The 14,292-nt window shown below is 44.1% G+C and overlaps 1 protein-coding gene across 1 annotated transcript in view; it reads left to right on the top strand.

The window, feature by feature from the left end:
- The first annotated feature begins 720 nt into the window (after positions 1-720).
- LOC118407379 (G-protein coupled receptor 54-like) overlaps positions 721-14,292 on the top strand; it is a 34,859-nt gene continuing 21,287 nt past the window's right edge. The window contains exon 1 of the mRNA XM_035807847.1: positions 721-1,066. The gene's annotated coding sequence lies outside the window, so the exon portion shown is untranslated. The remainder of the gene's footprint in view (positions 1,067-14,292) is intronic.

The following is a 14,292-nucleotide window of genomic DNA, read 5'->3' as shown; positions in this document are numbered from 1 at the left end:
AGAAAAAAAGCCCGATGAAAACGCTAAAAAAGACAGCCGTAGCCTAACTTCTGCTTGTAGAGTAGGCCTGCACATGCATATGCCGGATGAGTTTGACCCCGATATTAAATAAAACGCGATACATATTAATTGTATCCGGCTGTGGGTGTGGAAACCAGACTAATTGTACGAGTTCTCAGGACGCAAGCAGAGCGTTTGTTGTTGTTGATGATACGTCGATGAAGGTAATAAGATAATGAGCCAAAAAGTAGTTACTCAAGCAACTGGATATGATTTGGGAAACGGTCAGACGTTTCAGACAACCATCCGTTGTCTTTCGTCAGTGTCACACTGACACTGGAGAGATATTGTTTGAGAGAATTTTCATATGCTGGCTGTGAATTGATATGCTAAAGAGGTTCAATTTACAGCTAGCATATAAAAAAATTCTTCAGTGTCACTGGCGAAAGGCACCGGGTGGTTGTCTGAAACGTCTGACCGTTTCCAAAATCATATCCAGTTGCTTGAGTAACTGCTTTTGGCGTACAGCATTTTCTTGTTGTTCTTCACCAGACCTGTTGTTAGCATGATGGCTAATTTGCATAACTACAAGATCGCTCGCCTTATCCAAAAAAGGTAATCCTCAACTTAGACGAATCCACGTTGCGTCACGTTCGAATAATAGCTAATTTGCATAGCTACATGATCAGTTGGTTCCATGGAAAAGGTAAAGCAGATCCTCCTCAAATGAGACAAGGCGCATTGCTTCTTCAACCTGCTACAGGTGGCAGCCATGCGATGCGGCTTCTCTACGATCGTTAGTTCAAAAATAGCCCTGCCCTACTTATAGATAGAGATAGTCTGTTGTCCACCCGTTTGCGGTCTTATCTTATTGCAAAGTCGTGGGGGTGAGCACAATCCCCGTAGAGTAGAAGCGTTCCTTGGCGAAACCCCCTGCGGCATGACCCTCCCCCGCCCCCGAAGCGCCACGGGTGGCGGCCCGCTAGATCTGCCGGCAGTCAGTCAGCAGCCGCTGGGACAGCCGTGCTGTTGAGGGCTCGCTCGCCGCTTCTTCGCACAACCTAGCGTGAGTACAGAATTTAAAAACCTTGTCTTCTTCTGAAATAATTCTACGTCGATGAAGATTGGACGTTCAGGCTATAAGATATGCCCAAAAGGAATTACTCAAGGAAGCAAGTGGATATGGTTGTCATACCCAGTTGCTTGAGTAACTGCTTTGGGGCGTAAATCAATTCTATTCTCCAAGCAGAGGTTTCGTTTCAGAAGGAGGCAGCAGAAAAAAAATCGCGGCCATCTCTGCTTGGAGAAAAGTACTAGTTCAAATCTGTAAACGTTTCATTTGCTCAAAAGAATGATGTCCAAACAGATGCAAAGATCTGATTTATTTGTTCTGCTGTATAAAGACACATACCAAAGCTACCCAGCTAGCCGAAGAGATAGCCTTCGTAACTGAAAACTGTGTAGTAGATAATCCGTTTGCAGTCAGATGTGAAATGATCAATGTAATATAACCAGCTGCTGCTGTGCCGCGTGCAAGCAAAGCTGATGTGTTACGCCGAAGGGCGGTTATACCGGCTATATAGATACATGTACAGATACAGAAGCTGGTGTGTTACTCCGAACGGCGGTTATACCGGCTATATAGATACAGATACAGAAGCTGGTGTGTTACGCCGAAGGGCGGTTATACCGGCTATATAGATACAGATACAGAAGCTGGTGTGTTACTCCGAACGGCGGTTATACCGGCTATATAGATACAGATACAGAAGCTGGTGTGTTACGCCGAAGGGCGGTTATACCGGCTATATAGATACAGATACAGAAGCTGGTGTGTTACTCCGAACGGCGGTTATACCGGCCATATAGATACAGATACAGAAGCTGGTGTGTTACGGCGAAGGGTAGTTATACCGACTATTAGATACAGATACCAGCGGTTGCAAGCCACATAGGAAGGGATTCAGGAGGAATTCTGCAAACTCCAATACCCGGATATTATCTATCACCTTCTCTAAGGATCTGGCTCAACCTCTTGCCTGGTTTTGGAACAGTTTAGTATCTTTTGTAGCAGGGGACCTTTCTAACTCGTCGCCCTCTACATCTAGTCTCTACCAAACTATCTACCCTGTCTATTATAGGGAGAATAATTTGCCAGGGGAGATTTGTGACCAGAGGAAATGGAGGAGGAACATAAACCTAAGCGTGGACTGACTCTCCTTGCCAACTCCCCGATATTTTTTTCCCCGAATTCTACGATCCACGCAACCCCGTAGGAAGGCCTGATGGGGCTATCCTACATCTCTGGAGAAATACGTTAACACACAGAAAAGGCCGCAAAAGACTCAAATCCAAGCACGACACATGCGTCTTAATTGGAGATTGCCCAAGGAGTAGCAGATTCTCGAATAGCAACGTCTTTGATACTCTCTTCTCTGGTAAACCGAGCCGGTAGAAAAGCTTGATTTCGCAACCACCTGTTACAACCCCGTTGGCAGGCTGTATCCGCTCTCCAGTTATAGATGATTAAAGTAATGGCCCGATCGTTGTATGCGTACGATCGTTGAATAACACTACATTTCTGATACTACATTCTGTAACTACTAAACCCAAAATGAAAGCCTGACTTCGGAACCACTTGTTCAATCCGTTTCATCCTTTCCCCTTATGTAGATATTTAAAATAATGGCCTGTTAATATCCGTTGTATGCATATGGTCGTGGAATAGCCATTCCTCTACTAGCTACATTTCTGATACTACATTCTGTAACTACTGAACCCAAAATGAAAGCCTGACTTCGCAACCACCAGTTTCAATCCGTTTCATTCTTTCCCCCTTTCTAGATATTTAAAGTAATGGCCTGTTAATATCCGTCTTTGCGCGATCACAACCCGATGTCGTTCTTGAATTAGTCTGCCATGATGTCGGCAGGGAATAGCTGTTTATTTACTACATGTAGCCGCATTTTTATTCTCTATTCTATAACTGTAAAGCACAAGAGGAAAGTTTGCTTCAACCCATTGCAGTTTTTTTCAGCCGCCGTGTTACAGAAAAGGAATAGCTATTTCATCACTAGCTACATGTACTTTTTATCCTCTTTCCTGTCAGTTGTAAAACCCAAAAGGATAGCCTGACTTTAGCGCCACCTGTTTGAAATGATTAAATCCCTTCCCCTTTTCCAGATATCTAATATTTGACCACAACATGATCGCAATCTGGCCGCATTCTGGAGCTAGTTGTGAGTTTGTCGCACAAACTTTACGTGCCTGGAACTTCCGAAGGCATAGAAATTTCTCTACTAGCTCCGTGTCTGATACTCTCTATTCTTTAACTGCCAAAACGGTGCCCTGTGTGAGGTAGAAACTAGAGGTCCTGGGTTCGATACGCGCAATGTTCCCGAAGTTGCGCTATTGGGAAAGGCACTTAACACAAACTTCCCTGACGGTGGAGTGACGCCCGCCTAACTAATCTGTCAAAAGTATTCCAAAAACACCCACGGATTTGCTGTGCCGATGTCTACATGCGTTTAAGACGCGTAAATTTTGTCTTTTTCAAACCCTAAAGGAAAGCCTGTACTCACAACCACCTGTGTCTCCCCTTTGAAAAGTTATATGCCCTGATGGGTATACCTTTACACTTCTCAAGACTAAGGCATAAAGACATTTGTCGTTTTGATCCACTTTTTATTCACTTTGAAAATCTTTATAGTACATGTACTGTAGCCAAAAGCTGTTTCGACAGCGAGGTATTGCACCCATTGATTTTATTTCATGTTGGCTTTAATGTTGGTTTTAATGTTGGTTTTAGAGCCGAGGCCTGAACGGTATCATTCTTGGAAAAACGTCTGGGACCCAGGTTGAAGAAGAAGTGTACTCAATTGCATAACTGTGAATTGATTTCGGCAAGGAGCTTTCCTTGGCAAAATAAACGGGTGGACTACCTAGGCTGGGCAGGGCGAGAAGTTAAACAAACCGTGCCGAATCCCAGCCTGAAACCCTGCTGGATACAGGTCAACGCAAAGGTTCGGCTCCGACTGTTTTTTTGGCGTGCTTTCAGGCGTTTTTACCGGATTTTCTATTTTGTGCTGTTTTCTTTTTGCCTTTCTGCCAACATAAACTACTCTCCAAGCAGAGGTTGAGTCGCGTAGATATAGTAGTAGTCAGAAAAATTACGAGGAGCGGCTACTACTATATCTACGCGACTCAACCTCTGCTTGGAGAGTAGACATAAACCAACATAAAGAAAACAGCACAAAATAGAAGCCCGATAAAAAAACTAGAAACGCGTAAAAAAAACAGCCAGAGTCGAACCGAAGAGTATTGCTGGAGACTGTAGACCAGGTTAGGCAGAGATTTTTCCAGTTCATCTATTTTGGCAGCGAAGACCCTAGACTTTTATCACGCCGCCCGCTTGTCTGCACCTAATCAACAGAGACAACACTCCCTCCCACAGTCCCGGGTTTCTGTCACTCCTCTTGATTCCATAAATTCCGCTCCAATTTCTCATACTTTAGGATATCGTCATGATTCATGGCATTTCTCTCATCCGTCTACTACCTGCTGATACTAGCGCGAGATTGTGTGGCGCAATCGGCAGCGCGTTAGGCTCTAATCTCCAAGCAGATCCTACAGTAGCATATTAAAGATAGTATCAACAGCTGGCAGAGTGAAGCCTGCTTAGAAGTGTGTTTGGAGCCAAATTTTGAGGATATCTTACGCTACCATAGGATCTGCTTGGAGATTAGTTGCTCAGGAGCAAGAGTTCCCGGGTTCGAAACCTGACGTGTCACCAATCTTGTGTGACCCTTGTGTCTTTGGGAAAGGCACTTCACACGTCTTTGCTCACTTCATTCAGGTTAAAACCAGTACCTAGCTTCTGGTAAGGACGTCCCTCGGATAGGACGTTAAATGGGGGTCCCGTGTTTGGGGAGAGCCACACCTCACACGCGTTACAGAACCTACCACACCTTTGGCAAAAGAGTAGGAAAATGCCTCGGTGTGCGATGGTGCAAATCCTTGATGGAGTACTAGTAGTAGTATGCGAATTCTCCTGGCGTTTTAAGATCCCATCTTTATGTAAATAACACCAATGCCTCTGTTAACTCAGACCAAGTTTGACTGCCAAAATGAATATCTACTCTCCTCTTTTTCGCTCTCTCTTGTTATTTTCTTGGTCTACTGATTTTTTTCAGGTCCGTTTTTTCTGGAACGGTCCAACAAGAAAGTCGGGTTTGTACCAGTACACCGTCCCGGTACCCAACACTAGTGTAAACTATCCTCAAAGGGAACGCTCGCAAAAGTGGAAACCTCACGCCGGTTTATAATTAGCAGATCCTGCAGAATGCATATTGTGTTTATCATGAGTGAAGATCTGCGTTGGAGAATGATTTTTGATGGATGAGAATGGTTGTTGACGGACAATCGTGTTCTTGCTACATCGCTTTTACGGGCGTCGTGCTCTTGACGTCTGAACAAGTGCCTTTCAGCATAAATGCGTTTGGCGCCTGAAGTCCCTACTTTGCCTGTCGTGGCCGTTGGACAGTTTACAAAACTGCATTCAGCCCAGCTCTTCAGAACGTTCTTGCTTTCAGCGCTCGCGCTCGAGAAGTTTCAAGTGGCGGTCTGAGAGTTGCAGTTGCCGGGAAGCTAGCCGCATGTTGTGTCGTGTCGTAAGTTTACATGTTCGTACTTTCTATCACAGTCCATCGAATATTAAATCATTGTTTTCACTATCTTGCAAAAATACGAAAGCTTCGCCCTCCTTTTTCTGCTCTGGCTTCCGGTGCTGAAGACGGCCTTCGCAATTTCTAACCGGGAATGCGATGGGAAAGGAAAATATGCCGGGAAAGGAAAAATACCGGGAAAGAAATATATACCGGATAGCTTGTACGGGCCCCAAACTTAGGCCAAGGTCCCAAGAGACACGGTGAAAGAGGCTAGAAAGAGCCGGCGTCAGCACTGCAAACCGAGTGCTTGGACAACGTTCCGCACTGGAAGCATTATCTTACAACCTCCTTATACCTCCTTGAGAACATCAGTCGGTGAGGCGTTTCCTATGCCATTAAAAAGAAAACGTTGAATGGCTGAGCTAGCTGTGATTGTGTTCTTTCCGTCCCCAGACAACAAACCCTTCCTGGTTAAAATACGAGGGGAGTTTTCTCCGAATATCCTTACAATGCCCTCGTGCATTTCAAGGCAAAGGGAGTACGTAAATGACCCGCACACGTTTTCTTTACTCTTTGATCGGTATTCAATAGGGCCGCCAGCAAGAAAATGATGACAAATGATTTGATCGTGGACATTACATATAAGGCATTGTAGTTATGACTCCCAAGGTACTCTTACTCACAGAGGGTAGCGAATTCTTTAGAGCAAGCGAAAAGTAATGTGAACAGCTCTGTACGTTTGTCATTATATCGAGAACATTCCATAACAAAGTGACGTTCGTCTTCGACCTCATTTGGGCAGACACACACGCTCACCCCCACACGCACCCCCCCCCCCCCCACACACACACACACACGCGCGCGCGCGCACTCGCTCATGTACACACAAACACGCGCACACAAACGCGTACGATCACACACATGCACACACACAAGTCTTACAAGACGGTCCAAATATCCGTACTGCTGTGGATCCGTACTGATCAATATCTAAGAAGAGATGTAATTGTAAATGGGCCGATAGTACGGTACTTAGCCCAGTTAACCGCATACGTTTATAACAATCTTCCGGCGGGGTTTAGTAGCTAATGTGAGACGTCTGGAGAGACATGAGCGAGAGTTAGCTTATCTGCACTTTTCCCTCGGCAGGGGTAAAGAATCGATACCCTTCTGCGTCAGCTATTGAAGTATTGACGCTTCAAAAACCTTAAGGGTGCCTTTGATGGTTGTAATTGCATCGCTGGGGGATGTAAGAAGCGGGTCAGGTCCTTAAAGGTTTCTCGAGAGCAATGTCTCTCTTTCTCTCGCTCTCTCTCTCGCTCTCCCTCCCTCCCTCTTTCCCCCTCTCTCTCCCTTCTCTCTCTGTCTCTTTCTTTCTTTACTTTCTCTATTCTTCATTTCCCTTTCTTTTCTTTCCTTCATTCTGTCGCTCTTGCCTTCATGATATTTTTACACATTTCCTTCCACCTTTTTATGTTCCAGCTTCTTTCTTCTTTCCTTTCTTAACCATGACACAATGTGAACTTTGAGGTGGTTTTCTACGAAATAAATCCCATCGTCATTGAAAGAAAATCTCACCACAGTAGTTTGCGACAAGGCCCGTGTCTCATAAAGGTCAATAAAGGTTCTTGCCATTCAGTGATGTTGTTTTCACCTTAGAAAAGGGTCGTCCTCATCATTTTGACAGTTCTTCGTTTTAGTTTAAGATTCCTGTCCATCATTTTCAAAGTCCTTCGCTTAGAACAACACCCTTGCCTCTCGGCATCCCGTCACAAGCCTGGCCACGTGCGTGTTTTTGCGCGCGTGATTTTCCATATTTAGTATTCAGCGCTACCGTCTGTTTTGATGTCGTGAAAACGGTTTTGATTATTGAGCTTCCCCCTGGGACAGTATCCATCAGGTAGCTGGTGGGGTGCCGTATGCTGACGTCGGAGGAATGAGTAGGGGGAAAAAGATGAAAGAATTATTATCGTCCGCAAGCCCTACGTAGTACATAAATGAAGATGGATTCTATTTTTGCGACGACAATTGCTACTTTGGCCTCGTTGATTTGATCATATGTTCACACATCTTCTGTGAACCCCAGGACTGATCAATGCGAGCGTGTGAATGCATCCATTCCTGTATTCAAGACGTGAACTGGTGTTGTAAAAGTGACACTAGTGTTGGAGACAGGTATCCCCTACCAACTTGGCAACTACACTCATAGCTTTCAGAGCTTGGCTTCCATCTTGGCGCCAATTTTACAACTAAAGTTTCACTTCTACAACGTTAGCCATGGTTACTTTGCTAGTATCACTTCCACAGGTAGTCATTAGGCTTCAACACAACATATTTGTTCATTTTGCGAATATCGTTCGTCATGTTGACCATCTCCAAAGAAAAAAAAAGATTTTTTTTCTGAATATCAGCCCAAAATCGCTGATGTCATCCATAAAATGTATTTGCTGTTAATAAGAAATCAGTAAGATTCTTTCAAGAAAACAGTAAAATTCATTCATTCATTCATATTGATAGATAAATAGGGATTCAACATTCAGTATATGGTACCGATTGAGTGAATCTTTCGTTGGTGACAGATAGTCTTACTTCAAACTTTCTCACGGTCCAAAGTAAATGATATTTTTCTCCTCCGCTTAAAGCCCCCAAACGTGTAGTTTCTGTATCTGTATCCATATAGCCGGTATAACCGCCCTTCGGCGTAACACACCAGCTTCTGTATCTGTATCCATATAGCCGGTATAACCGCCCTTCGGCGTAACACACCAGCTTCTGTATCTGTATCCATATAGCCGGTATAACCGCCCTTCGGCGTAACACACCAGCTTCTGTATCTGTATCCATATAGCCGGTATAACCGCCCTTCGGCGTAACACACCAGCTTCTGTATCTGTATCTATATAGCCGGTATAACCGCCCTTCGGCGTAACACACCAGCTTCTGTATCTGTATCCATATAGCCGGTACAACCGCCCTTCGGCGTAACACACCAACTTCGCAGGCACGCGGCGCGGCAGCAGCTGGTTATATTACACTGAACGACCCGTCACACCTAACTTTTGTACATCTATCTGCAAGCGTTCTTTAAAACTATCCAGAGAAGATGCCCCTACTGTGCTTGTTTATCATGATAAGGTATGAGTTATTTGTACCAGATATACTCTAACCTGTCAGAGATAGGGATAGGGGGAGGGGAACAGAACTAGGCCAGGCATGTGTTTCATCTAAAGTATAATTGGTACTACATGTTCGTACCTGCATTCCGCAGTGTTGTTGTACATGTGTCAGCACAGCCCACTACATGGGGGTACTGACCTCCATCGCTGCGTGCAGAAAGTTCAATGCCCTGTGGGACTACTGTAAATGCATTTAAGTTCGCGGGGATTTTATTTCGCGGTAGCGGGAAAAAGGACTTTTCGCGGTGGATTAATTTCGCGGTAACACCATAGACTGCAGTCTAATACCATGATAGAAAAATATTCGCGGTGGTTTTAAGTTCGCGGTGAAGTGGTCACCGCGAAAACCTCGAACATTAATCCACCGCGAACATTTCTGCATTTACAGTACCCCTGTCACATTATCCGCGATCTTCGGGCGTGTCGATGGAAGGTCGGCCATATTTGAGATCGACAGAGGGTTGCGTGTATTTTTCACCTGAAAACCGTCCCTGTCACATATAAGCCATACGCTATACCTTGTACAATTGTTGTGCAATAAATAAAAGGTTACAATTATAAGCGAGGCTCGGGCGAAAGCCGCAGAATCGTCGTCCGATCGATTTTCGCCAAATGTGACAGGGGTATACGGAATTTAAAATAGTAGGTAGAAGTCGACAAAAATAGGGTGAAGGCTTACCCTGAAGAGTGAACTCGCGGTAAAAGCAATATTTCCTCTACCAGGCCGTCCTAAGGCGTAGTGAAATAGGACAATCAAAGTGAATTTTATGATATAGGTTTACTGCAAATTCATGCCTTGGATACTTGCAGGTAACATGAACTGGAACGCACAAACAGTGTAGAACAATACACGCTAGTCAAAAATCTACAGTAATCTACGACTTCAAACATGAAGAAATTAGCGTGGATCTCAGTGGCCTATCTATTTGCATTGGCCAGTAGAGTTAGCCGGCGGTAAATAGGTACTTTAGTAATATTTAACTGTACGGGTAAATGAAACCCTACTGTGACCACACTCGATCCTCTAGCAAACTCTCAGAGTCTATACGGTAGTTAGTCTGGTAGAGACTGTGGTCTGAAACAGCCTCTTGAGACAAAGCAGAGAGGACAGTTCTCTAGCTAGAGAGACTATCAATGTTGAAAATCGATCCCTCTAATATAGACCGTTAACCCTTGCATTTCATTGCGTTCACCCTTGTATTTCATCGCGTGGTTGAGCGGCTAAATTGTTCTGCGTCCAAGCCAGTGGCATGGCCCGATGTTGTGACCTTCACTGAGCTTCGACTAGGGATGTCCCTCAGCTAGGACGTTTAAAAAATGAGGTCCCGTGTTTGGGGAGAACCACATCTCGGGCACGTTAAAGATTCAATGGGTCACCACACTTTCTGAAATGGAAAGGGGTCCTTCCCGATGTGGGTGGTTCATACCTTTCATCCAAACACTGTATCCTCTACAGTTGTCGTGCAATAAAGTTCTTCTCTTCTTCTTCTAAGTACCGGCAGGCACACATAGCCCGAAGATAGATGATTTAGGTTTAGGTCCCAAATGCACCGGTGCCAGTCCGGGGTCCGAAGCCACAAATCTGTCCCCACGGACTGCTCAATGTTCCCCACGGGTAGGTCAAGGCATCTATTTGTTGCCAGGTCCCGGGTTCATTTTGAGTCCTTTTCATATTCAAGCCGGTGCCCAACCGGGTCCAAAGATACCAGGCTTAAGGTAATCATCATATCCTCAGTTTATATCTTTGAATCTTCATTTGTTGTTTTTGCTTCAGTGCTTTGCTTGCTTGTTATTTTGTTATCTTGTTTTCTTATATTGTATTTATTTACCCATGTAATCGCATTCTTTTGCGGTGGTGGCATGAATATAAGTCATGACTCGAGTGTGCCGTCACCATGTCTTGTAAATATACGTTGCAATAAAAAAAAATACCCCGGGAGCCACAAAATGTCCCCATGGGGCCACGTAGGGGACACGCCCGAGAGTGTAAAAAAACAGCCCGTCCTTGCCCTCGCTGCCCTAAAAACACTGAAAAAAAAACAACAATTATTTTTTAGGGCAGCGAGTGAAAGTAGCCCCTGTAGAAATTGGATAGCACCCGGGCTACGTCAGTAGTGTATCTCTAAGCCATCAGAGAGTTCCCGACGGACTCATTAATCTAGTAAGGAGAGTGCACTGTTGGAACTCTGAGTCTACCTCGATAAGCACAAAGCTCAATTTTGGTTCCAGCGATTCGCCGACCTGTCATTTTCCATCATGATAAGTTACACCTTACATTGTACGAAACAGGTACCATTACAAACTGATTGGTTGAAATCACTTCGGCCTAGAACGAATATACTCGGTTGGTGCATTTTATTGCGCTTTCGTATCATTAGATGGAATCCAAGATGAACAGCGATGTAGTAAACGGCTAGCAAACGGCCAGTGTCACACAAGCAGTGGTCGTGAGCGCACGACACTGAATGCGCCTGCGTCCGATCTTAGCGATGATTTTGTGGAGCATCACAGCACAAGGCTCAGCACGTGCGCCAGACGCTGTTTGCCACTGTCTCAAAGCTTGCTAATTCCAATTTGCCACAAGGATTGGGAAGATCGACTTCAAAGTAAGTAAGGGTGACACTTGTCTTATCATGATTACCGTCCTTACTTGCGCTGTTTTTCAACATAAGTACAGTACAATCCACATCCTGTTTTTGTCGTGACTGATTTTTTTTTTACGTTCGCCGACGCTATAATTGTGCAGACTACCAGCGGCGTCTACTTTGTTATAGCAATCAACACCTAGTCCGGAAGCTCGTAAGCCGTGTGACAGCGACATAAATAGACCGTAAAACTTTCTTTCTAAGCTCTATAAATTCTATGGTTTGTACGCTAGCTATTAAAGCTTTCGCCGATAAACATTGTCTTTGAATATTATGTACTGATGTTAAAAGGATATTTCTTTCTTCCTGTGAGAGTTAGATAGTGTATGATTTTGTTGATTTCAGTCCACATTTGTATCCGTCAGCATGCATTTTTGGACGCCTTTTTCGGAAGCTTTTCGTTCGATAATAATACCTTTGGGTAGTGTTTTTCCCTAAACTCTAGCCATGGATTCTGAAAATCGTACATTGTCTACCGAAACTTATACCTATAACCAACGCAAATATACTGGATATCAAAGGGATTTGGCTTTCTATAAATTCAAAGCAGTATCTGACACTGTACTTGGTGCCCTACTGATGAAAGTCTAAATGTGAATCCGTCAGACTTTGGACACCTGTTTGGGAACTTTTAATTCGCTGAATAGACCTTTGGGTTTTCCCCTCTTATCAGCAAACTGACAATAATACTTACCATCTTAATTGTACACTGGTTTCTCACCATTAGTACCCTTTGCTCCTCAAGCGATGGGAAGTACAGACTGTTTGTCGCCAGAACGATGGGTTACTACTCAGGAGAATCTCCTGACTGTGATTTCACAGGATGTAGCCCTTTAAGTAGGAAGATGCAAATTAAAGATTTTTACTGTCTTGGCGTCCGAGTAATTTGTTTCAATAAAAATGTACAATTTCTAGCTTACAAGACTAGCTCTAACCACGGTAATGTGCACGTGCAAAGGGCGCATTTCTGGTTTGGAGAGGACAAACAATATTCTCAGATCAAGCTTTTTGTGCAGTTCGTCTTTAATGCAAGAAAACTGAATGTTTAACTTGAACACACTGTAGTTTGCTAAGGACCTGGTCTATTCGTTTTGTTAGTTTTACTCCATTTGTGGAAGGATGATCGACATAATAGGTGTCAACCCGGAGACCAGACTGCAAGGTTTGGTCCACTCACACCGGGAAGGACCCCTACGTTTATTTTTTTATTTTCTATAAGTGTGATGGGTTCTTTAAGGCCAATGTGCTTGGGGTATGGCTCTCACAATAACGGGCCCCCATTTAACGTCCTTTCCGAGGGCTGGTCCTAACTGAAGCTACGTTATTTATTCACTTAACACGGCTTTCCTCACTTAACTGAGGTGTTAAGTGCCTTTCCAGTGCAAACAAAACATCTGCTTATGTAAGTCTTCTGCTCAATGAAAGATCTGCCTGTATTTATCTCCTGCTCAATGAAACATAAAACAAAACAAAATCTGCTTATATACGTCTCCTGCTCAATGAATCACAATAAAACAACATCTGCTTATATAAGTCTCTTGCTCAATGAAACATGAAACCAAAAAAAAACCTGCTCATGTAAGTCTTCTGCTTAATGAAAAATCCGGTTATATACGTCTCCTGCTCAATGAATCATAAAAACAAACGAAAATTCTGCTTATATAAGTCTTCTGCTCAATGAAACATAGAAACAAAACATTAAAAGACAACAAAGGGAACTAATAATCACAACACTGACATATAGCAGATATTGACATCAAAATAAACTAAATCGACGGAGGAAAGTGAAGGTTACATGTCGGTCTAATTAACAGCAATAGCAAACGAACGAAAACAACAATTAAGCCCATGACAAAAACAAGGCTGGCTTACTAATCTAAATTAGAGTGAGCAACTCTCACAGTCTTGGAAATGTAATTGAACACAAAGTCGAGAATTTGACAGGAACCGAAACTGATTGAAACATCCATCAATATAGTGCTGAATAGGAGCAGGATAACGATAATCATTACAGCTTTCAATTGGCCCATGGATCATAGAAATGACTCCCACGGAGACTTATAATGCTGTTTCATGGCCTGAAGATTACTTCTATTGATTTGCTTGATTATTTCGGTAGCCTTGTTTAATCTAATTTGATTTAATTTATTGAGAATGCAGACAATGCAATACATGGCCTAGTTTGTGGGTAGGGAGGATGATTAAGAACCGTACAGGTCGCTTGGGAAGTTCCCGTGTTTGGGAGAGCCACACGTCCAATGCAACCTACCTACCTACCTACCTAGTCCCTTGACCTCCAGGTCGTTGGGGGGACAAGGTAGACATGAAGATCGAGAGATGCCTCCAGGTTCTTCTATCCCTAGCCAGGGTTAGTCTCTCCTGTAGGCTGAGGCCCGTCCAGTCAGCGATGTTATCCTGCCAAGCTTTTCGCTGCCGTCCTCGGCGACGTCCACCTTCCACCGTTCCTTGTAGGATAGTCTTGGCTAGGTTGTTGTGTCGGGTGACGTGCCCGAACCATTGCAGGTTACGTCTTTTAACTGTTGCTAGAAGTGTTTCCTGCGGGCCAACGAGGCTGCGTACCTGTTCCCGTACATACTCGTTCGTGACGTGTTCATAGTACGAGATGTGTAGTAGCTTACGCAGGCACCTCATCTCAAAGGCTCTGATCTTCCTCTCTGTTGCTGCCAATAGAGTCCAGGTCTCACACCCATACAACAGTATGGACACAACTAGGGTTTTGTAGAGCTTGAACTTGACAGGAAAGCTGATGTTGTTGGACTTCCAGATCCTGGACAGACGAGCCAT

The sequence above is a fragment of the Branchiostoma floridae genome, unplaced genomic scaffold (assembly GCF_000003815.2).
Source record: "Branchiostoma floridae strain S238N-H82 unplaced genomic scaffold, Bfl_VNyyK Sc7u5tJ_1336, whole genome shotgun sequence".
Lineage (NCBI taxonomy): Eukaryota > Metazoa > Chordata > Leptocardii > Amphioxiformes > Branchiostomatidae > Branchiostoma > Branchiostoma floridae.
The sequence above is the reverse complement of the archived record's forward strand: the minus strand, read 5'-3'. Positions and strand labels throughout refer to the sequence as shown.